The sequence below is a fragment of the Sturnus vulgaris genome, chromosome 2 (genome assembly GCF_052056855.1).
Source record: "Sturnus vulgaris isolate bStuVul1 chromosome 2, bStuVul1.hap1, whole genome shotgun sequence".
Taxonomy (NCBI): domain Eukaryota; kingdom Metazoa; phylum Chordata; class Aves; order Passeriformes; family Sturnidae; genus Sturnus; species Sturnus vulgaris.
This window is the reverse complement of record NC_142244.1, coordinates 18,203,489-18,216,632: the sequence shown is the minus strand read 5'-3', so window position 1 is coordinate 18,216,632 and position 13,144 is coordinate 18,203,489. Positions and strand designations below refer to the sequence as shown.

Here is a 13,144-nt window from a genome sequence, read left to right as displayed (position 1 = left end):
CATGCTTTTCCTTTCTGGCATGAAGAAATCTCAAAGTGATCTAGAGAATAACATCATCTTATGCCCTAAAATAATAATACTTGCTTGCTTAAAAAGAAGGTTCATTTTTAGGCCTTACAGCTTTAACCTGTCCAGAGGCAATAAAAATCCAAAGGGGAAAAACGTCAATTCTGAGCACCTAAAGTTTTTATAAACACTGCTTTTCAGAGCTCAAAAAACATATTAACTTTTAGGTATTTTGCCAAAAAGCTCTATTAATTCACAAGTTGTGCAGAATTATAGTCAAGAGTTCACATAAATATGGAGAGGAAAGAAAGATAATGGTGAAAGAGAAGTATATGCAACTAAGAATGCACATAAGCACACGAATTTACATATTTTCAGCAGAATTTATGCTCTTGATGCTTTCAGCCTTATGGATAGGCTGAAAAAAAATAAAAGCAGTTTATTTTCAGAATTATATTTAAGGTAACTTACTTCCCCTTCCACCCTGTTTTTAAATATTTTATTGCCTGTAACAAATTTAGAATACGTGGTTGAGTTCTATGGAAAGCTGTCTCATATGGCACCAAACAGAGAAAGAAATTTTTACTAAAATATTTACCAAAAAGATCCTGAAGAAATTATATAAAAAATGAACTGACTACAAAGGAACATTTCAAAAAAAAAAGTATTAAAAAGTTTGACATTTCCAAGAGATATGGAAGACTTGATTTAAGGATGCTGTTACATAGAATAAAATGAGTCAGTATTTGTTTACCCTGAAAAGTTTCCAGAGGTCTGCTGGTCACTGTGATCCATCTCAGAGGGCCTTGATTTGATAGTCATCAAATATCTAATATCTAATCTGGGGAGTTGGCTTTCACCCCACAATCTAATTTAAAGTATAATAAATAGGTTTCACTTAAAGATGACTTTTTTTTGTTGTTGGTGGTGATACTTTCAAAATTCCAACAGAGATCTTACTCATAAAACCTATGCATGCAATAACTGAGCTTCATTAAACTCAGTTGCAGGATTCTTCATTTTAATTTCAATGTTTCATAATGTAAATTCAACCAGTGGCCACTGAGCTTTCTTGCAATTCTGTGTGAAATACCCAAATCTAACATAATTACATGTATTTTTAAAGCTTTGATTTCCTTAATGAGTTGAATAGAACACATTTCTGAAGATTCATCATGAAAAGCTCAAATTCTGTCTCCTTAAATGGAATGTTAGATTATTTTAGTGGCTTGCCTTTTTATCCTGCCCAGTATTTTCCCCTGGCCATTGACTGGGTTACAAGAAAGTCCTTCTTGTGATGACTTGTCCACATTATGATAAGGAAAACATAAGAAAAAACAAAAAAACTCCATTTAAAGAGAGGTTGGGGCATTTTTTTTCCTCTCTCTCCCATTGACTTTGCATGGAAAACACCTGATTATTTCAGAGAAACTACACAAAAAGAGAATTCAACACTTATTTTCATTCTGCTCCAGGCTAACCCTGTCAAAATTGTAAGTGATTACAAAATATGCCCAGAACTGCAATGTTCTGCTTTTGGTCTACAAATTAGGGCTCTTTTCAGCACACACAGCAGTTTTTAAGAATCAGGAATAGTCATAGAACTGCTTTTGTGCTCTCCAGCACACCATTAGTGAAATGATGAAATGGGGATTTTTCAATGAGTATTGGCATATTTATGTTAACTCTTCTTGTTAGCTTTCCCCAGAACACCTCTCAGCACAAAACAGAAAAACACAGAAAGAGAAATATTCTAAGATTTTGTCCTAGCAAGTTGTTTTCCTGCAGGAACATATTTTTAAAGCTTGCTTGTCCCCTTTTCATTTCTAGCATGTGATTTCACATGCACAGCTTTGACACTCACCCCCTCATACTGAGGGGTTTATTTCTTGTTAAAAGTGATAGAGGGGGAAAAATCCAGTTCATTTTACATTAGCAGTATATAAGAGAGGCAGCCTTATTGTTGTATGCAACTCTCATAACACAAGTCCTAGACAAGCCCAATAACATACAAATATTCAACAAAACTAATTTTCTGCTCTGTATTTCTCTTTCTGAACTACTGAATTACTTACTTCGACTAAGATTCAATTTTAAAACTGATTTTAAAACTTGTTTTCTCATTTTTGGTTTGTTTTTAAATGCATTTCCCTCCAATCCAAGGCACAATGGACAAAACAAATCTCTGGCTCTCCATTGTTATGCAGGCAGGCAGATTGCAAACTGACCTGAAGCTAATGAAATTCTGCAAAGGCAGAAAAATATGTACCTGTATAGGTTTGGGATGCAGGAGCACAACTAGCATAGGATTTTCCTTAATTAAACTGTGTATAAAAAACCCCAAACTCATACAACCAGTTATAGATAAAGATCAAAGTTTTAAAGCCTCACTACATTTAAGTTCAACATTTAGGTCTAAGAGTGCTGGAAAGAGATACTAAATAAATTCGAAAGTGGAATTACATGCAAAATTATTCATATGGGTTTTGATTGGAATGGCAGGAAGTTATATTCAAGCTGAACTGGCAGCAGCAGTGTTAAAACTGTCCTCCAAGCAGCCAGATATTCCTGGAATTAACTAGCAAGGATGGGTGGACTACTGGGTGATCCATGTAGTAATGTTAAATGCACGAGTCCAGGGAGGCGTCAGGGACATGAAAACTGCATGGAAGGGGCACATTCTGCACAAAAGCAAAGCTATTTCCATTTTAGATGTCAGCAGTATCTTGCCTGGCATTTATCTGGCTGAAACAAGTCATATTTTAAACTGTATTGACATGCCCAGAGCAAGCCTTGCTTTATCCTGAATCGATCCCAGCTCGCAGCAACATTATCATTCATCAAGCTATAGACAGGTGAAACCTGTTTATGGACCCAGGACTGCTCACAGGCAACAGAAGGGCTTCTCTTTCCCTGCTGGTTTCAGCACTGAGCAAAATTTTTGTGATCTAAGATTTGCCTTACACACAGAAAGAGGGAGATTCGGTCTCTAAGTCCTGATTTACAAATAAGTAAATGGTAATGTAAGTCTGAAATAGCAGATTCAGAAAGTTATGCATACAAAACCCTACCAGTTATTTTCCATTTCTTATCCTTCACACCTGACTACTGATGAAAATACAGGTCTTTATTTTTCTGCAAAACAGGGAAAGAGTGACTTACTACCACTTTGATAACATCTTTCATCCAACTTCTCAAAATATTCTCTAGAACATCAGACTCTTCAAAAATGGAGAAATTGAGCTTTCAGATGCTGGATATCTGAGCACTCCAAATGAAAATATAATTCAGGATAGGAAAAGCCTCCTTACCTATGATCATAGTAAAAGAACACATGAACAGCATTCCCCCCTCTGTTCCTCTTTTCTCTGCCAAGTGATTTCAAAGACCCAACCTATAGAAGGTTTCAGAAGGGAAAAACCAACCAACCAAAAAAACCACCAAAATGCACAAACAAACAAAAACCCCACACACAAAGGCAAGCAGAACTTCTAAAAAAGGCAAGCAAGCTCATGTGACATCTTGAGGTGGCCCTTGTTGGAGCCTGTAGGAGTGGCACACACAGCAGTGCAGTAGTGGGCAGCTGCAAGCAATCACAAACATTTACTTCGTAGTTAAAAGGAATGCTCTTTTATCCAGAATAAACTTGTTAGCCAGACATCTCAGATCTTAAATATTAATAATTTCATCACCACCCAAGGCAAGCAGAATAAACCAGTGAGAGTGAAAAATGACACCTCACCCGAGTCTCCTAAGCACTCTCCTGTTTGTCATAATAGCTCTCCTGTGAAAAAAATTGTGGTGAAAGGGGCATAGAGGCAGATAATCTTTAAAAAATAAGAAGAGAGCTTGAAGCAAGAACATGAAAGGGGAAAAGGTGGGAGGGAAATGCTGTTCTCTTGTTTGAAACACTAAAATTTACCAGACATTATTTTGAAACCCTCAGAAACTAGAGAAAGAAAGAATATTCTGTGAAAATCTGAGTTGGAGGGGACCAAAAAAGGAGCATCAAATCCAAATCTTAAGTGATTGGCCCATACAGGGGCTGAACCCATAACCTCAGCATTATTAGCACCATGCTCTGACCAACTAAGCCTTGTAGTCTTAGGTTTTCTGTCAAAAATGGCTTTCTAAGCTGAGTGAAAACATTCAGTTTATCCACTAGGTAATTCTCAGAAAGTCCAGAGAGGAACATTAGTATCTAACTGATACCAATGTTTGGTATCCATCAGATTCCTGACTCCAAATATTTTAGTGGAAATCAAGCCCTTAACCAAGGACATATATGGCATTTGGGACAGAAATAGAAACTCACAAAATCACAGTGTTGGAATAGAAAAGCAGAGTCTGAGAAACCACATTCTGCCAATATTTAGGGCACAGGATTTGCTAAGGGTTGTCCTCCATTCAGGGCTTCACTCTGAAGTATTATAGAAGAAAATGCAACTAATAATGCTTTCTCAAAAAACAAATATTGGTCAGGCTACACTTCTCTCACCTGGAATTCAGTTCCTCGATGTAGTTAGCAAATCTAAACCTACTTTACATCACTGGAGTTTTAAGTTCCATGGAGAAACACTGGCATGGAGCTTTTGTGGAGAGAGCTGCCTGCAGCAGGGGCAGCCCAAGGGAACAGAGCCAGGATTTGGAGAAACCTGTGACGAGTGACACTGCCACGGAAATGGGATCACACACACCTCTCTCCCAGGAAAACGTGTTGGAGGGAGGGTGAAGGGAGCATCAGCTGATCAAAGCCTCCCCGGAGCAAGGATCACTTGGTACATCAGCAGTCACACAGTTCTCCCCGAGAAGGGAGGGAAAAGTTTCCCTCCCACTCATCAGCTTCGAGTGTGCCTTCCCACTCGAAGCAGCTCCTTGGAGCACCACAACTCTTAAAAGCTCAGAAAGAAGAAACTGTCAGAAAGAACTAATGGAAATAAATGCATTTTTAACAGAACTCTTCCAGTTTCAGCTCAATTTTGTCATCTACATGACACTTGCAGTGAGTAAATAATTTCAGATGGGAAATCACAGGTGGATTAGTGTAAGCTTATCGATTGTCAGGGTAATCATTCTGCAGCACAGAAATCTGAGACCTCTTGACCAGAGAGGGAATAGAACACACATCTTACAGAAGCAGGCTTTTATGAAAAGATAATTTAGAGGCTTCAGGGCAACAAATACAAGTTTGAGAGCAGTTACAATCCACTTTTAGATTATATTACCTCTCAGTCCTTTTCTCCTGAAATAACCTGCTTCTCCCTCTACCACAATCTTCCTTCTTTCTTTGCCTTTCTTCAGAGCAGCAAGGGAATGAACATCATGAATTATTGATGTGAGAAATACAGAAATCTCATCAGGAGAGGGGTTTTTTCGTTATTTTTTTTTTCCCCCTGAAAAAAACTCAGGAGAAAGTTTGGACAGGAGCAGAAAGCCTACTCAGCAGAGGAAGGCATGTGCATAACCATCTGTAGCAGCTCCACACTTCCTACTGCTTCTCAGAAATCACTGAGACAAGTGACATAAGTAGACAAATTCCACCAGAAAAACAAACAAACAAAAATCCCATAAGACCCAGAAAACAAAACACCAACACCTCACACTGAAAAAAAACCCCAAACCAGCACCAAAAACACCAGCCCACCACCCTATCCAGAATATTCATCACAGGCATTTGTGGTTGTTGCAATGATTTAGACTTTTTGAGACCTAGTCAGTCCCAGCTGAGAGTGCCAGTGAAATAACTTTCTTTCAAGCTTCTTATCAATATCAGAGATATTCTTACCAGTCTTTGAAATTTTATATTAGCAGGAGAAGCTATTCCTTGTATTATTACAAAAGGAAGGAGTTTTTCCTCACCTTTTTTTCCCTTCAGTGACCCAGCCTGCATCAAGCATCCAAGGCTTCCTGCCTCAAGGCTTTGACATTTCATTTCTGCCTCACAAGGTGACAGCTACAAATGGCCATAGGTGTGAGCTGAGGCTGTGTCTGTACCCAAAAGGGCCTTCAGGAAACCAGGATAATGTAAAGGAGCCTGTAAGACTCATATAAGCCTGTCAAATACCTGCATTACAGACACCATGGCTAGAGACTGGTTACCAGTATGCACTGGAAGACCTGAGGTCCATTCTTTTTCCTTTGATCCTTCTGGACATGTTTTCAGAGATGGAAGATTTTGGGAACAGGTTTGCTGTTACCTCTGTCCCAGAGCTCTCATGTACAACAGAGCAAGATACACTTAATATTTGAAGGCATAGGGTCAAATGTCTTTTTTGGTGTCTCCCTCTGTTTGTTGTTTTGAATACACACTAATGGCATTTTAGTGATCATTCCAAGTTCTTTGAACATAAATGTATCCCTTCAGCCTTTCTTAACTCTTTTTACTCCAGTAAAGGGCCAATCATGCCAAATGTGAACTGTCAAAGCAGGTATCAATAACCTGAATCTAATTCCACACCTACCTTGAACAAGAAAGAGGAAAACACCACTGATACAGCACAAAAAAAGCAAAAGGCATCAAATATGCAAATGGAAATCTGGAGACTGACTGCTCAAACTGTTCAAGCTGATAGCTTCAATACCACTCAGTTTTCCTTCTCACTTTGGCAGACATGTCTGCCTCAACCAAATGTCTTTGCTTCCTTTCCCCTAAGACTGGGGGAAAATGCATCTTCATTTCTTACCTTTCTCTCCCCTTTCTTCCACATGTTTCATTGGTGTTTTTAGGGAAGTTTATTATGCCAAGGTTAGTCTCATCATCCTCAAGAGTTTTTTTACCTCAAATTCTACTTGCCTAAACTATAGATAGAAACGCCTGGCTGTTGTCTGAAGGAACCATTGATTGTTTCATTTTTTTTTTTTTTTACATATTCTGCTCTTGGTGATTACTCCTTCTCCATAACTGCTCTCTCACTTCAGGAAAAATAAAACACTTTTTACTTTGTTTTTCCTCCTCAACTCCTGTTCTCCTTCATTGTTTTGTTTTCTATTCCAAGACTATATCTGTTTTGCAGTTAAGCCTCAGAGCAGTTTCTTGCTAACTCCTACTTTGCATTTCTGAAGTGCTGTGTAGCTCTGCAGCCAAATCAGTTATTTTTAGTGCTAAAAACAATTATTAAGATCCTCCATTTTACAAGGCTATAAACTGGTTTCCACTTAAAATGGAAATGAGCGGAATCTTCAACATATATCAATAGAACTTGTTTGTAAAGTTTCATGCTCTGGTAACCTTCATCTTTATTAAGGCTGAAGAAGTCAGTCCCATGTGTCACATTTAGAGAAACACTGGCAGAAATGGCCCTGAAGACATAACAACCCACTAGCCCAAATAATTTGCACTTTAAATGTAAATGTCTATCTTTCCAACCCCTGAAGCTTCATCTCCCAAAGCCATCTCTAGAGGTTTATCACCTGTATTCAAACATAGATAAATACCTTCCATAATTTAATGAAAAATACAAGAGAGAGAGAAGAGAAAAACATAAGAAAAGGAGAGGTAGGATAGCATGCCTGAAACACTGATTAATCTGCTGTGGTTGATCTATTTGTGTACTAATTGAACATCTAAACCAGTTAAAATAATCATTGCTAAGTTCTAGAAGACACAGCTTCTACTTGAGTTCTATTTATTGATTGTCATTGCATTAGTAACAAACATTTACTAACTGATTACCTCAGACTTTTCAACCCTATAGAGTTACAGGAGGAGGTCAGGTGACATTATTATAAATCCTATTTATTCTATATTTTAAATAGAGTTTATGCCACATAGCCTGCAAAATGCAGAGTCAGAAATAGAGAGATCATTGGAGAAGACACATTTAAGCAAATTCCTGAAAATTTCTATGCTTTGACAGTCAAGTTTACAAAGCTTACAAAGATTTCCTGACTTGGGAACTGTAATTGAACAGTTGGTTTTAAATAAATAGGAGGAGGTGAGGCTCACTGTGTAAAAACCTAGTTGGAAATTATGAGGGATATGAGACACTAAAGTCTTGCAGAGCTTTGATTACTTCAAATAATTAACAACTCAAAGGAACAGACAAATAATATAAGATTGTATATATATACAAACTCTATATATGTAGTTTCATAGTGCAAAACCTTTAGTCATTACATTACAAAGTTCTCCTGTTATACATGCCTGTTATTAAGTTTAGCAGAAAATTACTAAAATTTTCAATAAAATATGAACTCTGCAATGACATTAGTTGGATTTAGAATGTGAAACTTCCTATTCTTTCACATCTGCACAATTTCCCCACTTAATTTACATAGCAAATGAATTCCACTCAGATTAAAATACTTCAGACTCTCTGTTCTTACTGTATTTGATCACGAAGAATTACCTGGCACACTGACATTTCAGAGAAAAATCAGAGTTTTGTACTTTTCTTAGGCTATTTCCTTTCATAATACTTTAAACCAAGAAATATTAGCAAAATATCTATATATGCTTCCAAATGTCTGCTAAATACTTATAAGCCAGTAAGAGTAAGCAAGGCAGGCATCACTCAACACCTTCCTTGCCTTAATGCTGTTTAGAATATTGGGAAAAAAGAGCCATTATGTTCAGACATTTCCTATTTATAACAAAAAAAAGGAAATTGTGAGGGGAAAAAATGTAAAATAGTCCCCAAGCTGTCATGAACCCACTGAAAAATGAATAATGAGATTCTTTTGTCATGTTTCTGTGTTTTACTCCATTAATGCAGAATGTGGATTATGACATCCAAGAAAGTAAAGGGAAGATGAAATATTAACACATACACAAAAACCCAAGAAGTTCTTTCAAGAGCCGAGTTCTGGCACAATCCTGATTACTTTGTGCAGGAAGACTGCCAACACAGAGGGAAGGCAGTCAGTAAAGAAAAACACAACTATTATCACCAGGGTTTTGCAAAAAAAAAAAAAAAAAGAAAAAGTTTAGTCAGGTAGAACGATATGTGGATCCAAGAATATTGGATATTCAGTCAAGTCCCCTCCTTAAAATAAAAATAGTTTGCACAAGGTGCTGTAGGAGAACAGTCACTGGCATTGTGCAGCATGGGTGGCCTTCCAGCTTTGGGGATTTGGGTTTGTTCCTGCATACTACAAGGGGTTTTCTTTTGTTTTTAAAGAAGAGTTCCAGAAAGACCTATTTGAAATAAATATGTAAAAGAGCTGAGGCCGTGGAAAAGCTGAAAGAACAGGCTTCAAAAAGCAAGTTCCTAGCAAAGCCTCTAGCCTGATCCCAGATCTCCCTGGGTGTACCTGAGAAATCACCTTCCTTGCAGGATCACTGTGAGCTAAACACAATCCCAAACAATCTTCTAAGCCTCCTCTCTTGGAATTATTTCTCATTATTCCACAGGAGAAGCTTAGCACACACAACCTATTCAGGCCTCTCTCTGTTGTTTTATTGTCAACCACAACCTGATCACGGGGCTTGAACCAACATTAGTTCTGTACCATCAGCACAGACCCTCCCATCATCACCCGGAGTTATCAGGTACATTTAATATCAGCACCTTTATTAGCCTTGTGCTTGCAAGGAAAAAGCACCATCATCCTCAGAAAAACAATCACTTATTGCAGCACTTCCTCACAGCAGGGAATGAAACAAAACCACTAAAATAAGCTCTTGAGAAGTTAAATTGGGACACATTTTTACAGAACAAGGTAAAAAAAAAAAAAAAAAAATAGACCGCCAGTATAAAAGATTCCACAGCAGAAAAACAGCAAAAGAGTACTTGGGCACAAAAAGAAGGAAACAAGCAATTGACTAAAAAAATAGCTGCTTAAAAGGCATTAAGTCATAAAGATAGAAATGCAAAGTCTCTGTTGCATTTGTTCAAGTCTGACTTTGTAGAAAGTGTTGTTACAATGGGTGCTCTCACGGAACTGAGTAAATTTACAGTGGCTGCAAGCACAAGCTTATGGCAGCATTTGTAACCAAATGCTCTTCTGAGGAGCTGAGCTGCTGTTTAACATATTTTTTAGTTTTTCAAGAGATCCATTTGACACTATCACACCAACAGGATGGGGGGAAATGCCTGTATTCTCTGTAAAAGACACTGACCTATCAAAACCAGATTTTAAATCAGATGAGAGCTACAATGAAGGTGAAAAACCCGGGAAGATGTCCCAGAATGACACTACAGTTTTTCCATTAGTGGGGGGGTCCCATGCAATCCCTGCACTTTCACATTCCATAGCATGGCTGGAAAATGTGGCAAAGCCAGACTGTCCCCTCATTCCCATCAGCCCTGCACCAAACCCATAAAATAACAGCACAGCAGTAGCACAACAGAGAGTTTGGCCAAATGTCTTGTGAAACACAGTTTGTGCTGTGGGGTTATCTAAACCCAAGCAGAACCCTCATGTTCCAAGGAGCTGTGAGGAAAAAAAAAATCAGCTTGAGGCACCTGTTTGTTTATCCCAGGGAGAATCTGCTGCACAAAGTACTTGAAGCCCAGTCAGACACCAGATATTGAGGTGGTTTTTGCTCACAGACATAGCAAACCTGAGGAAGCCTGTGAAAAACATTTCCAGCTTTGTGTGTATTACTGAAAACAGGATGAAAAGAGCAGCACAAATCACTGGGACATCTGCAGCTATTTTCTCACTGCCATGGCACAAAAGAATAGTGACATATGGGTGCCAGCAGTTCAGAATCTTGTCTGTACTTCACCCAAAGCAGAAAAGTTAACCCAGGCCACAATTATATCTCACAGAAGACATGCTGCCTGCTAATACTGAGAAAAAAAGAAAAGCAAATTTAAAATTCAAAGTTATCAGGAAGCTCACTGCAATAGAGAATCCATCTTGAGCAAACCTTGCTCTGTCAAAGCCAATTGTGGTCAACAAAAAAAGCAAGCAGAAGTTTAAGTGGCTAATCTTTTTCTTTCTCTTTAGATTAACTGGTATTGCATTTTCCTGGAAAAATGCAGATTTCATGCTCTGACCCTTGATTTTGAAAGGCAAGAGCTGACAGTCCTATTGAAAACTCAGGTTGGTGGCAGAATTATGCACATTCTATTCCTCCTGCAAGAAAGTGGACCAAAATCTGACATACATCTGTATGGTGTACAGGGAGGGAAAAGAGAGAAGGGAAGTAGCTCAAGTTTATTTTGTGCTTTGCATTCACTTATTCCCAGCATAAGACAGAATATGCAAGTGTCTACCCAACAGATTTATATTTTAATACCACACCCAGATTTAAACCTGAGATCCAAACAAGTGAAAATAAGGCAGGCATTTGTAGTGCAAACTGAACTGCCTGACAGAGAAAGCTCTAAAATATGTACAAGTTTATGAAGCCTGTCAGGTACCAGCCAATGGGAAAAAAATTATGCATTGCAAGACATATGCACATTACATAAGCAGGGAGTGCAATCAGATGTTAGGGGTGGAAAAAAAAGTGAGGCACCCAATTTCTGTGAAAAACCAGCGACATCTTAACAGAGTTTAGCAACCAAATTAGTTGCATGATGTTCATGCCTTCCCTTACAAAACAGCTATCTGATAATGAAAGTCATGCTGAGGTGAAATGCATTTCTCCATGCTCTTAATTTTTGGAAAAAGTCATCCCTAAATCACCACAGTGGTGTTCCAGAATAGGCACAATAACCAACCATGCACTTCCACAAGTTCTGAGGTTCTGTTGGACAAGAATTATATTTGAGAGGGGTGGAATTATGGCATAAAACTACTCTATTTATAGTAATTTGTAGCATGAATACACTAGAAGGTGTCTTCAGTCGTTTCATTTAGCTGCATTATTTGCTTACGAGTTCAGGATAATGACTGAGGGAAATAAAGGAAACCTCTGAAGGCTGTTCTGAAATTATCAGATTTAGTGCTCCCTCCCACAGTTTGCTGCCTTTCATACAGTGAGACTCTGGTAATTGTAGCTTTTAAGTGTATTGTTGCACAAAGTCAGAACCAGCCAGCAAGTGCTTAAGATGATTTCACAGGAAAAAGCCACATTTTGAAATCAGAGCTCCAATTTAAAGACAAATATCACTGTCCAGCAGACTTTGGATGGTAAGAATGCCTAGTGTTAGAAGTTTCCACAGGTCACCCTCCCAGTTAGTTTTAATAGTTGTAAGTCAAGAACATGACATTTAAAATAGGAGCTATACTGATATTCTCTAATTCACGTCGAATCCTTAATGTGTTTTGCATTCAAAGGCTGCCACAAAGTGACTTGGCTCAGTGCCCAAGGTAACATTCCTCACACTCACTGCCAAAAGGAGGCATTTTCCTCAGACAAGGCTGCTAATGAAAAGTGTCTGAGCCCTTTCAACACCCCTGATTTTGCTGTGCTTGTCATCTCAATGCTGTGGCTTGCTAGACTTCTGTTCTCAGCAATACACTCGTGCCTTAACAATAACACTGAATTTTTTCCCTTCTATTGAAAAGAGCACTCTGAACACAAGAGGCTTCACCTTTGGTTTCAAAAAAAAAAATTTATACAGAAATGACAACCAAAAATCCCCAAACCAAAACTCTCTGCGCTCACCACCAAGACAAAAATGAAAAACTGTTCTTCCTCCCAGTTTTTAAGAATTATCATCTCCCTTCCACCCAGCAAAGTTCAGGCTGGGAAGGCAATGGAGCTGGAGCTCTTGCAATCCTCTCTGTCCTGCTGCACAGCTGGGGAGCTGAAAATGCCTCACTTCAGGTGAGAACATTTCCTGAGAGCCCACCACGTGAGTGTTATAAAAGTTGTTTGAATAAGAGCTGTTATCTACAGCTTTTCTACAACAAGGAAGCATTTGGCCTTAGCCTGATGGCAAATATTTCTGAATCAGCTGAAAGAAATATCAGATGACATCTGTAGCCTCTGCTTCCCTGGAGGAATGAGATATGGTACAATTCAGGTGCACTGTGAGGAAGTCATCACTTCTCCTGACACCTGGATAAAAAGACAACTCTGTTTACCAGAGCAACCGAGTGCACCATTCACACAAAGAGTGTTTGTCAGACTGTCTGGAGGAGAAAAAGCATTGCTGTGCTCATATTCAATCAAATTGGAGGCACGAAAGCCACAGGAGGATGGTGGCTGGAGGCTGAGCATCTGTCTCACACATAATCTGAACACTATGGAAAAAAGAAAAAAAAGGGGGGGGGAAAGAGAGGAAGAAAAGTGGAA

The 13,144-nt window shown here is 38.6% G+C and overlaps 1 long non-coding RNA gene across 1 annotated transcript in view; it reads right to left on the bottom strand.

Annotated features, from left to right (window-relative positions):
- The window catches only part of LOC148224642 (uncharacterized), a 435,112-nt gene that overhangs the window by 410,822 nt on the left and 11,146 nt on the right, over positions 1 to 13,144 (bottom strand). The gene's annotated exons all lie outside the window — the stretch shown is intronic.